This window comes from Hetaerina americana, unplaced genomic scaffold (genome assembly GCF_022747635.1).
Source record: "Hetaerina americana unplaced genomic scaffold, ioHetAmer1.1.p SCAF_7, whole genome shotgun sequence".
NCBI classification, from domain to species: Eukaryota; Metazoa; Arthropoda; class Insecta; order Odonata; family Calopterygidae; genus Hetaerina; species Hetaerina americana.
This window is the reverse complement of record NW_027287316.1, coordinates 77,839,787-77,855,942: the sequence shown is the minus strand read 5'-3', so window position 1 is coordinate 77,855,942 and position 16,156 is coordinate 77,839,787. Positions and strand designations below refer to the sequence as shown.

Below are 16,156 nucleotides of genomic sequence, written 5' to 3'. Positions count from 1 at the left end.
AAAAAATGTAATTATTTATCAACATAATCTCTTTTCAGCTCTATACACTTTTCCCAGCGGTGTTCAACAAGTTTGATACCCTTTTTATGATAATAGCTGTCTTGCTCCTGAAAATAGCCATTAACTGCCGACATAACTTCTTCACGGTTGGGAAAATCTTTGACCACCGAGTCATTTTTTCAAGTTTGCGAACAAAAAATAATCCGAGGGGGCGGAGAAATTCGGAATGATTCAGCAAGCCTTTGTTAATTAAGCTATGAGTCGAAGCCGGTGTTTTGAGTATTACAGTCATTTTAAATCGGGCAGAAATTCGACAGATGAAGATTCGCGAACGAGGCGGTCTTCCACTTCGACAGACCCCAACCTTGTCAAATTGGTGAACGATTTGGTGCGGGTAAATCGCCGTTTAACTGTTAGGGAGATAATCGAGGAAGAGGGCATTAGTTTTAGATCCTGTCAGACAATTTTGACAGTGCGGACATTTGTCAGGAACTCATGGATCGAGCAAATGGTGACCCAGAGTTTCTTGAAACATTTTTTTTTGTTTTCAAAGTCAAAATCAACATTGAAAGGGCGCCTATTCGACTCTACTTCGGACAATGAAACTAATTGTACGGCGGACCTGAGGCGGCTTACCAGGCAGGGTTCGGGAGCTGGAAGAAACGTTGGCAAAAGTGAGTCGTCAGCCAAGACATGTACTTTGAGGGCGACAAGTTCGATTAATCTGTATCCATCAAAATAAACAAGTTATAAATTGAGCCATGTCTTTTTTTTTATCACACCTTGCATTACCAGCTAACATACACCTACGAATATACCTTGTATCTACGCAATTTTTAATCTTGTCCTAATTTGTAAATTATAAGTATTTAATATTTCTATTTTGACTTTAGTTTCTTACTATTTTCATTCATGAGTATTATTACTGCAGTACTGGTACTGCGAGCCAAAAATACTTTACATAACTGGACTCATTCATAGAGTATGCCTCCTTGGCGAGAGGCGTTTCCTCTGAGGAAAAAAATTCTCGTCTACCACTTTTTACGGAAAAAACCAGGGTTAATGATCAATCGCTTGTAGTGTTCCAAAGTTCGGTTTGTCACCTTAAGTACGCGAAGTGCAGGGACAGAAAAATTAAATCGAAAGAATGAGTGCCGTTAACGAAAACTTAGCCAAAACTGAAATCAAGGGAAACGTTTACACGTTCACAATTTGGGACGACGGCGTATGTTACGTTAGCATCCGTACAGTGGTTACTGATCAAATATTCAGATGGCTTGCAAATGAACCGGCACTCCTCCACATAAATAAGCGTTCTTCAATGAAAAAAATTGACATTATATACTTTTAGAATTATCATAATCGTCCTCACAATTTTAATAAAGAAATAATCGCTTTTTCAGCACTACACTCGTATCTTTGAACTTTCAAATGATTTTCTCCTTGAAGTTCAGTTTTCCAATGTTAATTGAACTGCAAGAACCAAAATCTTACAAAAATGTTTTTATCTGATATTCAACCTTGCCAATAGTTCAATTAAAATTTCGCGAATGATATGATACTAATCAAAGGGTAATGAATAGAGCAGGAAAGGCATCCATTTTGTATTTTTGGGTTCAAATTATTTGAGTGGTAAAAATGAATGATTTGATTGATGGAAAAAGAAACGCATATAATTCATTCATATCCGGAATAGTCCTGGTCGCAATGCATGGGAAGAAAACAAAACCATAAGATGTTTGCATGAGGAGTATAAAGACTGAAGTAAAATTGTTGCCTATTCAAGGTCAAAGGCATGATATAATGTCGGCAGTTTCGCTCGATTTCCTCTTCCAAGTGCCCTTGTGGACCGCGGGACAAGACGAGAGCAAAGTCTCCTGTCTCAAGGTGCTCCCCAACGGGGACCGGTTTGGTGAGTCTTATTATAACACGCAATGACGAATTCGGTCATTCCACTGATCGACACTGCCCACTTCCCGCTGAGGGGGCATGGGGGTGTTTGATTGTTGGTTCGAGATGTGCGCATCTGCTGGAGATATCGTATTCCAATGAAAGGATCTAATGTAACCAAATGTGAACCTTAATGGTGGCTTTTAAAGTATTTAAAGGCAAATGTACGAGGTTAGGTCGAAAACTAATGCACACATGCTGCTTGTAGACCACAAACAAAATGACCTTCAGAAGAACTCCTGGTGGCATGTGGAAGTAACATTTCCCCTCAAAACACATGCGCAGGTTTGAGGTCGTTACATTCACCTAATGTATTTTAAGAAGCGGAAGTATGGAGACGTGTTCTAGTACCATGTCAATGCGAGTTAAACAGCGTGCTGATATCGAATTTTTGCCTTCACCTCATCGTCCGAGGTGTAATGAATACCCTTGAGGTATCTCTTGAGTTGAGGAAAAAATTAAAATCGCAAGGCGCAAGATCGGGGTAATAAGGAGGGTTTTTGTTTTTTTCTCGTCTGTGAGATGGCGTGCTGGACCCATCGTGCACAGATTTTACAGCGTCTCAATTGTTCAAAAATGAAGCCGACACGTTCTTTGGATATTCCAAAATGGTTTGCCATACGCTTTTGAGTCATTCGCCGGCCATTTTGAATCAAACCCAGTGATCGGACGTCCGCTGCGTGTTTCATCAACAATTACGGCTTTACCAGGCTCGCAACCACGAAATTATACTACCCATCGATTTACAGTAGACCTATCAAAAGCATAGTCAACATAAACAGCCTTTGAACGACGATGACTTTCCATAGGAGTCACTTTTTCGAGGATGTTCTCCAAGTTTTAACTAATAAAAACTTTGGCGTAAAGATTCATTATTTCTTTACCTCAGTGGTCCATATGAATGTACATCTGCTTGTTTCCGTAAACACTGGTTTAATATACACATTTATACATAATCTGGTTAGGTCTTGAAAGATCTGCCTTTAAGTAAATATATTCGGGTACTTGTGTTCAACTTTGTCATGATTGCGTAACGAGCGAGGAAAGAACTTGAATCTGTCGATAACGTTGTCTATCTCTCTCTCTCTCTCATTTTACTCCCTTGGTCGAATCTACTGATATGATTTGGTGCTCTAATAACTCTGTATGCGTCGCAAAAAACCTCAGCTGTCCTGTACCTTTCTATAAGTCTGTTATCTTTGTGGATCCAGGGGCTTCCAATCGAATTCCTCCAAGCTTACCCGTCACACACTTTCTCTTTTATCATAGCAATTTTTTGAAGAATTCTGGAGATTTTATCTTAAACATTTCCAATTCCTTGGTTTACCTGCTCTCTCATAAATCCCAAATGCTTTACCGGCATTGCTTAAATGTGGCCTAACTAAAGAGAAGGTACACTCACTCTTACCTTTTAATCACATTTCCCTACAACCCGCCTGATGAAACCTATCCCCGAAACCAAACCCTTTCAAGGTGGTCCACACATATTACTAACACGAATTTCCACAGTTAATACTTCCTATAATACATTTAGCTAGCAGTATAAAAAATGATATAACATAATCCATGTAACAATAAATACTGCAATATTTATTGGACCGTGCACTTTGCCAATACAACTGTTACAACCAAATGCCTCTCCCAAAATATACAGGATTTTCTTAATTTGTTTTAAGCCTTGCTTATCCGATTATTCTTTTGCCTGCATTCCTAATTATTAATTCATCTAGGTTGTGTATCGCGAAAGAGTCGAGTTATTGATTTTCATGGTTTATCTATGCACACGCATATTAAATGTGCTCCCCAATGCACGTGCTTTTCAGAGATTTTAATTGGATGTTTTTTCCCTATTACACACCCCTCAAAAACTAAACCATCTCCTTCAGCCCCCAAACCCGTTCTCTGGTGTTTGCACCCTCTGTCACGCATCTTATTTGATGCATCGGAGGGTAAACAGGGTCGCACCCAAAAGTGGTAGGACTGATTTTCTCTGGCTCGAATAGAGCGGTGGAGGGGGGTCTGCTTGGCAGGGTAAGGTGGAGGGGGCTCTTAGCAACACACCGACACCAACCTCAGTCGCCTGCGAGCTGTCGTTGAGTGAGGACACCGTTTTTAGTGGAGCAAGTTTTTTGTCCGCGTCGAAAAACAAAATGAATCTGAATTTAGAGCAACATTATTCCGTGAAGTTTTGTGCGAAACTCGGGAAGACGGCAAATGAGACCCTCGATATGATCAAGAAGGCTTATGGGGGCACTGTCTTAAGCCATTCCACAGTATTTGGGTGGCAAAAGTTGTTTAAAGAGGGTAGGGAGCTCGTTGAAGACGACCATCGCTCCGGACGGCCGTCGACGGCAAGAACCGACACGAATGTGGTTTATCCCACCAGCGGAGACTGTGAATGCGAACTTTTACGTGCAGGTGCTCACCCGCCTCCGAGAACGCGTGAAAGGAGTCCGACCGGCCATCGCAAACTGCTGGGTGCTTCATCATGACAACGCACCGTGTCATGGCGCGCTCGTCGTCAGACAGCTCCTGGCCAAATTGGCGTTGCCACGTTGCCGCACCCGCCCTATTCTCCCGATCTGGCACCACCGGACTTCTTTTTCTTCCCCCTGATGAAAAGACAGCTCAAGGGACGACGTTTTGACTCGATAAAGGCCGTTCAAGAGGCTTCGACGAGGGTCGTCAACGGTATCCCCAAAGAAAATTTCCAGCGGGCGTACGGGGAATGGGAGCAACGTTATACTAAGTGTGTAGCAGCTCAAGGAGCATACTTTGAAGATTATTAAGTCGATGTAAGTATATCGTCAATAAAATTCTTGTAAAAAAATCATTCCTACCACTTTTGGGTGCGACCCTGTATGTGCAGGTATAGATTTATCTGTCAAAGATAGGTTACAAGCGGTTATTTACAACTAATGCGTGGCAAATATTGAGTGACATCCCTCTAGTATGCTTTGCATTATTTCCCTCTTCAGTTGTTCCTGTTTCCTACTCGTTTTTCAACACGGATGTAACACTTCATCCCAATATCGCTTCCATTCGATAATTCTCTCTTCTTCATATTTTACCCGGAAATTTCTTCTCTTCTCTCGTCTTATTCAAAAACTTCCTGTTGGGATTCCTCTCTGTGCAACTCATTCCCTCCACCCGTATTCATTTCCAAAGCCTCTCATTTACGCTCATCCTCTTGCCTCAAACCCCTAGTTTCATTATGACTAGATTCATATCCAGAATTAAGTTATTACTGGTTAATTTAATTATCCAGCACATTTGTTGCAAATATCATCCTCTTTGCAGATTAGTTTTTCCAACACAATTATTCTCTCACTGTCCCGAGCACTCTGCCCATTTTCCTACTAAATGATGCCAAATATCTTTAACTTCTCCTGCTTTCATTTATTACTTCCTATTTTATTATGTTAATCTTAGTCTCTAACTTCATGAGAATGTAATTTTTTTGATACTTTTATTTATTTTGGTGACCTGTAAGCCACCAACAGGGTGGGTGGCAGGGGGTGAATGCACACCAGAATTATTTTACCCGAACATAACCCTACCGCAGTCGAACAATGCTATTATGATCCCCTATCGTTCGTGGAAAAAACGTCATCTTAAATCTCTCTATTCCCCGCGAAATCTCTCTAATTTTACTAGCATGATCTCTGCTACCGTAGTACGATGGGAGTAATAATACTATTTCAACATCATTGCTAAGGAGACTTCCTTCCAATTTATGCAAGAGATTTAGTCTATAATTTATCCTTCGCTCTGTGAGTGATTCCCAGCCCAGCTCCTCTAATATTATGGATCACTACTAAGTTTATCATAACAAAATTTTAAAAATCTAGCTCTTCTACACTGCCTGCGATCCAATTCGGTAATCAATCCAACTTCTTGAGGATCCCATATACTAGAAGCATACGAGTATATGCACTTAGACTATCTTGTGATTAATCCCTACCCTACTTCCGGCCTAGCAATGTGAAAGTATTTCACATGTGATATCTCACTTATATTTCACATCACATTAACGTTAATTTCGCGCTTAATGAATAACTGATCGAAGCACTTTTCCACTTGATAAAATCTTTATTTTACGACTGGGTTTCGATGTATTACATCACATGATGATGAGGGCAATGTAATGTATCGAAACTCGGTCGTAAAATAAAAATTTCAACAGGTGGAAAAGTGCTTCGATCAGTTATTCATTATGCTCGACTTCCACCACATCACGCCTGAAGCTACTCAATTAGTTAATTTCGCGCGTTATTACGACATTTAACGAAATGCCAATTCGCACCACTCCTTCGCATCGGCATGGCCGCAGAGTAAATGCAAGCCTGCGTCGTAGGACACCAACGATCAAAGAGGAAGGGGGAAAGCTCTTGGAAGCAGGGTGAACTGAGAAATATACTGATTTTTCCTTCATTTGGTGTAGGGGGAAAGAAAAGAGAAGTCGTATCATTTGTCCGCTCAGCAATTTACCGCTCTCCCTCCGAAAATTTTGATGGCTTTCATAACGCAGTGCGTAGCTTTGATTATTCATGGTGCAGAGAAATTCTTACAATTTGCATTCAGTTTAATCAAGTTAGTATCTAGTACCCATGTCTCCATAGGATTACATTCTAGATTTTTTTATTAAATTCTTGACGTTCTTTCATTTGACTACCGGTTCATGGTTCAAATCCCTTTTGATGCCCTCGAGTAATTCCACCTACAGGGTGTGTTCCAAAAGTAATGATTTTATTTTTTAAAAGTAATTCATTGGACATATTTGCACAAACACTTAAAATTCTTCAAAGTACTCTCCTCGGGCCTCTACTCATTTTTCCCAGCGACTCTTCCATGACCGGTACGCGCCCTGGAAGGCGTCTTCGAGAACTCCTCGCAAGGTCTTCATCACGGCTGATTGGATCTCTTCTTTGGATAAAAAACGTGTGCCTTAATCCGAGGGAAGAAAAATAAGTCTGCTGAGGCGACGTCAGGATTACAGGGGGGGAGGAGTATCGTTGGCGCCTGGTGTTTGGCCAGGCACTCGCGGACCCATAGCGCGTTGTGGCCAGGCACGTTGTCGTGATGGAGTTGCCAGATGGCGGATGTCTTTTCTCGTCCTGATGACCCTTTTTCGCAGTCTTTCTATCCACGTAGTATGCAGCGTTAACTGTCGGTCCTTGAGGAACAAACTCTTTATGGGCTACAACGTCACTGTCGAAAAAGACAATGAGAATGGTTTACTTTTGATTTTCTCATTCTTGCCTTGTTGGGCAAACCCCTCTCTTTGCCCACCATACCAAGTACTTCCTCGTTTGTTTTCTTCTCTGCCCATTTCACCTTCTCCATTCTTCTCCAAACCCACATTTCAAAAGCCTCCAATATACGTCTATCCTCCTGCTTCAATGACCACGTTTCCGCACCGTACATAGCAACGCTCCATATCAAAGTTTTTACGAGTCTTCTCTTAATGTCCTTACTCAACGTCCCTGTCATCAACTCCCTCCTCCTTGTGAAAGCCTCTTTGCCTAGCGCAATTCTTCTCCTTACGTCCCTACTACTTTGACCGTGTTGGTCCAAAACACTACCGAGATACGTAAACTGTTCTACCTACTCTAGTTTTTGCCCTCCTATTTCATTGTTAAGCTTAGCCTTTTTCTTTCTAGAAAATCGCATAACCTTTGTTTTATTAATATTGATTCTCATCCCGTACCTGTCGCACTGAATTTCCAATCCACTCACCAATGCTTGCAACCCCTTGGCTGACTGACAAACTAAAACTTGTCATCAGCAAACCTAACCGATCTTACAGATTCCCCGCCCACTTTCATTCCTACTTTGAGTTCTTCCCATGCCTCTTTAATCATTTCCTCTATATACACGCTGAACAGTACCGGTGATATTGGACAACCTCCCCTCATTACTCTTGAATATTTTATCCCACATCTACGTATTTAATGTTAAATTCGGAGTGAGCTTCCTGCCCTAACTCATCAAAATTAAACTCGGGCTGTTATTTGCAGATGGATGGTGTATCAGTCATTGTTTTTGCATATCAGTTCTTTATAAACAACTTGCGTTTTCCATGCTGGATCCCAAATGCTCAATGTCGATGTCACACAATAAGATAGAAACGTTATTATGAAAACCAAAATGTTGAGTGATTGACACGAGTCGTTCTGGTATGGATTTAATTTTTTATCTCTATCTGATCATTCACTTTAAAATCTACCCTCTGAATAACTACGATAACTATGTAATAAAAATTGACTCCTTTCTATTCAAGCTAAGTGAAGGCGTTTGACGAACTCGTTCTCAAAAAGAAAAACCAAAAAGTCGCCAATGGGTTTCATTACTTTTTTCGCGAATGAAAACACTTGGAATTGCGAACTTGAATTTCGTTTCGTTGAATTTATGTGATGAATTGGTGGCAATTACAGTCATTCAGTCATCACTTTCATATGTTGTCCCAACTTTTTGACAGTTATGTAGTAAGGATATTAAGAAAAGACTCGTAAAAACATTGATATGGAGCGTAGCTATGTACGGCGCGGAAACGTGGTCGTTGAAGCAGGAGGATAGACGTAGATTGGAGGCTTTTGAAATGTGGGTGTGGAGAAGAATGGAGAAGGAGAAATGGACAGAGAAGAAAACAAACAAGGAAGTACTTGGTATGGTGGGTGAGGAGAGGGGTTTGTTGGGAGAAATCCTATGGAGGCAGGAAAAGTGAATGAAGGGGGTATTGACCGGCAGTGGGATGTTGAAGACTGTAATTGAGGGGAGAATGTTGGGCAAACGAGGAAAGGGAAGGAACAGGATAGAGATGTTGGACGGGATGAAGGGAGGAAGAAGGTACTCAAAGATGAAGAGGGACCTGATGTAGAGTAGGATGTTGTGTTTTGCTAGGAGTCACAAAATATTTATTTAGGAGCTGTGTCCATCCAAAAACCTACCTTACCGGTAGCTTACCTAATAATATATATATATATATATGTATATTATTAGGTTGAAACAGACAAACATAGGGTTTGAGGGGAAGGTGGAAAGATACTTTGCCAGTAGATGGTTTTTCTACCGAAAATATTATTCTGCTTGGAAACTTCTAAATAGAAAAAAAATTGAACCGGAAAAAGTTCCACAGACCTTCGGTTTTCCGGACAGATGCCCTGAACTTTTTTCTAATTGGAATCCTCCTGCTTCAACCTTCCCCACTAACTTCTCTTCATCCTTCGAGGTGTTCCCTGGCACTTCCCTGATCTAATGTGTTTTTGAATATAGGAGTGCATGTATAAATTACTCGTACACACATAATGGACAAACATAGGGATGCTGAGGAAGGTGGAATCGAGCGGTTCGTAAGCGTAAAAAAGTTTCCTTTACCGGGACTTGAACCACGGATCTTCGACCAGGTCTAACCAATTGAGCTCTTCAATAGATAGGAGCGTTTCAAGTCTCCCTGGATATTGTACTTCTTCCCCCCTTAGCTTTTATTACGCTAATATATAATGGCATTGAATATCTTAATATGCAGGTAACAGATGTCCTCCTTACCATTAAGTTGCGTGAATGAATTCGTTAATTGGGAAACAATGTTAAGTATTAAAGAAATAATAAATGGAATAAACATTGGAGAAAGAAGTGATCAAAGAATATGATTATATTTAATTGCATTTTTCGTATGGTGGACGAAGATATCATGACATCTTCAGGTGACGGCTACGCTAAGTGGAATGCTGGTCTCATGATTTACAGTTTTCTCCTCCGCTCGTCGTGCACTGTTGCCGTTTGGTCGGCAGTGGAAAAAGTGCAGCTTGCCATTAGGAATGATTTACGATACTATGGTGTCGCTATGGTACCACTGAACGGGGCAATTTGTTATTTCTCTTTTCTAGGAGTTTTTTTCCTCTCGGATGAGGCTAGTATAACAGAAAGCTCTTGGACGACGGATTGCAACGCATTTCGGTTAAAGGGTCGAGGAAATTTGTCGTGGAGAAGAAATTGGTTGTGGAGAGAATTACCGGACAACGCACGGTGGTGGAGTCCGAGGGAATCCGAAGGTGTTCCGCCGCAGATCAAACGGGCAGACTTAAGCGCTAATGCTTTCCTTATTCTGTCTCCCATTAGTAACTTTTTGAAGTTACGCCGCTCCTTAGCGCACTTGGTGAGCGATTGCGTGATGAATGCTACTACATAGTGCGCAGGTGTTTGAAGTAAAATTTTACCCGGCCCTCAAGAGATATTTTAAGCCTCCCTGAATATTGTAAGCTTGAACCCCTGGCTCCATTATTAGCCCAATCACTTACGATACTACAGGTGAGACTATTTCGATTCCAGTCTTTTTACGTTGCATCCATTATTTTCAAAGGCTATGTTAAGGCAAGATAAAATATAAAAGGAATGATATCTCCATCAACGACGAACAGAACATTTGCGATTATCTAGGGCGAATGTCTAGAAGCAATTAAAAATTAAAAGATTAGCTCAAAATTCAAACTAGAACCCAAAAAGCATTTTGTTCCGATATCATAGGGGTTCAGGGAAATAATTCTACATTCAGTTAACTCAAAAAAGATGAAATTGAAAGAGTAACCGGCAGTTTAGGAAAGATCAACCTATTAAATTTCTTTTTTTAAACCATTTTGACCTATTTCTCACCAAACGTCTCCGATAGCTTGCCAAATCGTTTCTGCCAACCATTACCCGAAAATGAATTTTCACCTAATGGAATAAACGTTTGCTGATAAGAATTAAAGCTATAAAATCCTCCGGACCCAGTCAAATACCAGCTCGTTAGTTTAAGGAGCGTTGGAAATTGCGATATATCTAAAATTCATATTAAAGAAGTTCCTAATACATCACACAAGGTTTCCTACGACTAAAAAACTGCTAATGTGACACATATTTAAAAACTGGGACAGGAAAAAACCGGGTAATTACATACCTATTTCCCTCAAAACCAATCGTAACATGCGATTAAAATTTAACGGCATTGCAAAAAACCTCATTCAAACAATGAGACTCATGGGCTCCGTATTAACATTAAATGGAACGTGCTATCCAGTATTTGATATGGGAATCGTGCAGCGAAACCTCGTCTTGAATTTTTTTAGAAAATTTGAAAGACGTGGCATTGGAAAGGTGAAGCAGGTGCTGTACGAGTAAGACAACTTTTGAGTGGTGAAATCTTTTAACTGCTTCCTAGTAAGAAGTTAACAAGAAAGGAAAACATTGACCGCCCGCTTGGGAATGCCTATTATGACATGATTGGAGATTATTGGAGAGATGCGACGGGGGAAGGGCTCATCTTTCTGTCAATGCGCGGAACGACTAGTTTGATGCGAAACCTCGGCGGCGACGCAGTGGGGGATACTCTTATAAGCATCGGTAGTTATCGTTCGGAAAAAGTAAAAAAAAGCTTAGATTATTTGCTATTTTTCATTAGCAGTATACCGCTTAAAGAAGAATTTGTATGGATATGGAAACTAAACACCACTGCATTTCTAAGCGTCACCTAAGAGACACCTTAACGTGACCCCCAACATTGCAACAAAACCTTCTTCAATTCCGAATACTTAATTCCACCCAGTTCGCCTATCCTGTATTCCTCCCCTACCTCCTTACCTGCCCTACCCTATTTTAACCTTTGATTCTATGCCGTTAAATACTTTGCTTGAAAACATCTTTATGTTGTCGCCAGAGCTCCAAAACTGAGATTGGAAGACGATACCAAGGATTAATTATATTTACGGTTTTCTAAATATGGACTCTGACTCCGTAGTTGCTCGAAGGTCATTCGGAGAGTGTCACCTGCAACTGGTCAACAGATTTGTTCGACACAGCAAGCGTCACTTCCTCTTCTTCTTCTTCAAGAAAGTGGTCGTCCTTCGGTTCTTCTCGGTTTCAACGTGAACTCTACTGTTTCATAGAGTCGTAAGTGGGTTATGGAAAGGTCAAAAGATGCAGGCGTCAAGCAAAAATCTAAATGCTGATTCTATCTATTTTGCATCTCTTGGAAATAGGAGAGGTTCTCGCAGCATTCGCCCAAACTCTTGGATCAAATGTAGGCCGCATTATAAGCAAAATGGCAGAAAAAATAATGTTAATGTATTTGTTTGGTATTGAAAATTTTTGGTAAACTTAATACAAGGTGAAGCTGAATGCAATGCCTGATTTGATGGGTGAATTGTAAATAAAACCAACCAAGATAATTAATTAAAAAGGTTTTTATTTCTGAATACTGCATCCAATGCAATTTTTTTCAATTAGGTTTTGAAAATTATTTCGTCCAGGTGACGACGTCAGTGAGCGATGTACGAGCGGAGTCATTCAAAAATTCATCGTCAGTGAGCGATGTACGGACGACTCGTACATGCGGAGTCATTCAAAAAGGTTTTCGAAAACTCTTTCCAACATACCTTTTGTCATTCTAGCGATGACATCTGTAATTGCTTCCTTAAGAGCTTCCAAGATCCTTGTTCGAACTTTGTAAACCTCAGCTTTGAGATATCCCCAAAGAAATAAATCACGCGAAGGGGTCATGGAACGTCCCCTCATAAGGAGATCAGGTGGCCGGGAAATTGTTCTTTCAGGATTTTGCGTGGCCAACGGGCGGTATGGGCGGTGGCACCATCCTGTTAAAACCATAAGGCTTCTGTTTTCATATTCCTCACCAAACTGTCTCTTCCATTTTGGGGAGTAAAAAGATTTTCTCCAGCATCTCACAATTGCGCACAGAGTTAACAGTAACAGTTGAACCTCGAGATTAAAAAAAGTAAAGCTTAATAATGCCTATGGAGGACACATCGCACCAAACTGTCTCTTTGAGCCTATGAAGAGGTCATGGGTGAAGTTCGCGAGGGTTGCCAGTCGCCCAGTTACAAAAATTTTGCATATTTACTGAGCCAGAGAGGTGAAAATGCGCTTTTCGCGTGAGCGAAAAATCGCTGGACCACAGGTCTACGTCGCCACCACACTATTATTGTTCTTAAAGAACGTTTCTACGACAAAGCCTCGATGCTCACCACACTACTAAAAATTGCGTTGTTTTTTCCAGCTAACGCCACTACTCCCACCTCGCTAATTTATTTGAACGCTCTTCAGTGATTTTTTAAAATTATAAAGTCCATTCTGCCTCACCCTGTACAAAAGAATTCGAAAAAATAGATAATTTTGACAGAAAATCCGCTAGGTTTGTTGAAAAATGCCACAGGAAGCAGGCAAGCATGACGAGTATGTTGGAGGAATTAAGTTAAGAACCTCTTGGTTAACGAAGAGAGCAGGCAGGCCTTCAAAGAGTTAATGATAATTTAGAGGGCATCTAAATTTTCTTGCAACACTGATGGAATTAATTTGGCACCAAAGTGTACATTCGATCATCTCGATAAAATTAGAGAGAGATAAAATATTTGCAAGGTGTACTCATACGTAGACATATATGCACGAGTGTTTGGTGCATATATGAGGCGGGTTTGAAAAAGTGACGGGACTCTTATAATTTTGCATAGTGCACAGTTCTCGGTATAGTACACGTTGGGTTCTTGTCACAGGGTCAAACGATCAATGAAGAGTACTACTTACAAGTTCAAGACCGTTCGTGTGAAGCAATACGAAAAAAAACGCCCGTATTTGTGGTGAAACAATTCATGGCTATTGCACCACCATGATATAATGCACATCTGCTCACACTGCTCACAGCCTGTTGTTCGTGAATTTTTGACCGCAAACAGCTCTGTAGTAGTGATGTCCCAGCCTACATATTCGCCGGAACTGGCCCCGTGTGACCTATTCTGTTCCCCAAAGTAAGGAGAACCGTCAAAAGGGCCGTCGTTTAGCAAACATCGATGAGATTGAAAGCACATCACCGGAAGAGCTAAAGGACATAACAGAGCTCGAGTTCCAGATGTGTTTCGAGGATTGGAAAAAAGCGCTGGCATAAGTGTTTTATAATATCTAATGGGGACTACTTTGAAGGGGATGACATTGATATAGATTAATAAATAAAATCTTCCCAAAAACTCATATTCCCTTAATTTATTGAACTCGACTCGTATATTCAAGTGAATGTGGCAACTAATATTCCTGCATGCACGGCCAAAGCCACACGCTCTTTCGGTGACTTTCCGGATATTTTGTTGATGTAAAGGATATTCATATCGTTTTAAAAATTGATTCTTTCCATATTAGCGAGGAAGAAAAATCTAAGTGACTCAGTCACATTAACTCACGAACGTAAAGACTGAGAAATTAATGAATATTCCTTATTAAGGGACTAGCGGGAATATTTTGAGATGCCGGGAAATTATCCCGTTTCATGGAACATGGTTTTCACGCAATTAATGCTTACATTTCCAGAGCACATATTAATTATTTCTTCAGCTACTAAATCGAAGGTATCTACTTCATGTGTCGGAAATAATTCCATTATTCATAAAGTTGAAGGGTAAAACGATATAATAAATTTAGAATGATTCGTGTAAGCGTTTATACCGACAAGAAAAATGTTTGTAGTTGATTATTAGGTGCTTTCATTATTTTTACAAGAGGAAACACATGAAATCTATTCACATTGAATAAAAACGCAAATAACTAGATATTCCAAAAAATCACACCAAATTATAGCGTTTTGCATGGAAACATTGGTCGTATCTAAAAAATATTGCGTCTAATACCTAATACCGTCTAATAAGCATTTGTGTTTCAAATCGAGGTCCTTAATTGTGTTTGACCTGAGATATGCTACTTCGCAGCATATCTCAGGTCAGACACAATTATGTACCTCGAGTATGAAATGGCCATGGAATAATAAGAAATTCGTGGCCCCAATCCCGTTTTTGTGGCTTCCAATCATTTATCATACATTTTTGTCGGCCGTAAGAGCTGAAAGTTTTCCTTAAATTATATAACGTGATTCCAATGCAACAATTTCGGAGTGTAAAAATCATTCGCCTTGACTGGGATTCGATCCCAGATCCCTCGATTTTCGGCCGAGAGCTTTAGCCAGTTAAGTTATCGGCCTCGATAGCTTAGCTGGCTAAAGCACTCGGCCGAAAATCGAGGCATACGGGTTCGAATCACGGTCACGGCGATTATTTACCCTCTGAAATTGTTGTATTGAAATGCATTTTAGCGGATGAATCTGACAAAAGTTACTCTTGAGGCATTTCCCGCCGTTCCTTTGGAATTTTATGTATCGGAAATTATCATCTAATTCTTGAATTCGCCCAATTCTGCTGATGCAGAAAGTGCCACGGGAAAACACGTGGAGATGAATTTTAAGTATTTTGTCAACTATAAATGTTTCCCATTAGTAGTATCGAATTTATTTCTATCATTAATGACGGAAAAATCCACTAGATATTTTCTATTTATCATATTTTTGAAATGGATCCAAATGAACAAAATTAATGGAAACCATGGATTTAACATTCAAACATGAAATTGTTTGCTCTTATGCTTCAAGTAATATTTTAAAGCTATCGCAAAATCTATTTTAAAATTTAAAAATTTCTAAATATTTGAGAAACCATAAGTTGAGGAAAGAGGTTTCTTTCTTGGAAGAAGGAGGTTTCTTTCTTTTCCGATATGAATCGCTTCCACAAAGTGACGCCTCAGACAATTTTATTCACCATAAGTTGAGTCTTTTCCTTAGTATTTACTGATTAATTTCTCCCCGGGATGGAACCGGAAGGATAATGACAAGGAAAACAGCGTAACGAAGACTGGTCACTTAGGGGTTAAGAGAGCAAACTTTTGGCTTTGTCAAGGTATTCAGATTTTGAGAGTACTGCTCATTAACATAGGTTATTCAAATTTCACTGCATAAAACAAATCAAGGAGTCTTATTTTCTAGGAAGCCTAAAAATAGAACACCCCAGGTTAGTTTCAAAGAAATTTGCCCTTGACATGAAATTTGTTGGCTGCCACGGAAAATAGGATAGGATTCGAAATGCCAAGAAGCATTTGTCATTCGGAAGAGACGCTCTTTCAAGGATAAAGCAAGTAATAAAGTTAGCCAGTTTAAGCCCGCGAGTAAGAGTCATCGGGCGTTTCTCAGAGAGGAGCGACTTATTCTTTTGCTTTTATGTTTTATCAAATGCACAGAAGAAAACGGAACTCTCAGCTGGTGACCTTTTATTATGAATTATATAAATGCGGGAAAGGAGCGCTTGAATATCATTAAAGGTACGTAAACACGCGTTCATCCTTGACA

At 40.1% G+C, this 16,156-nt stretch overlaps 1 protein-coding gene across 1 annotated transcript in view; it reads right to left on the bottom strand.

Annotated features, from left to right (window-relative positions):
• LOC139696881 (facilitated trehalose transporter Tret1-like) overlaps nucleotides 1-16,156 on the bottom strand; it is a 159,738-nt gene that overhangs the window by 102,373 nt on the left and 41,209 nt on the right. The gene's annotated exons all lie outside the window — the stretch shown is intronic.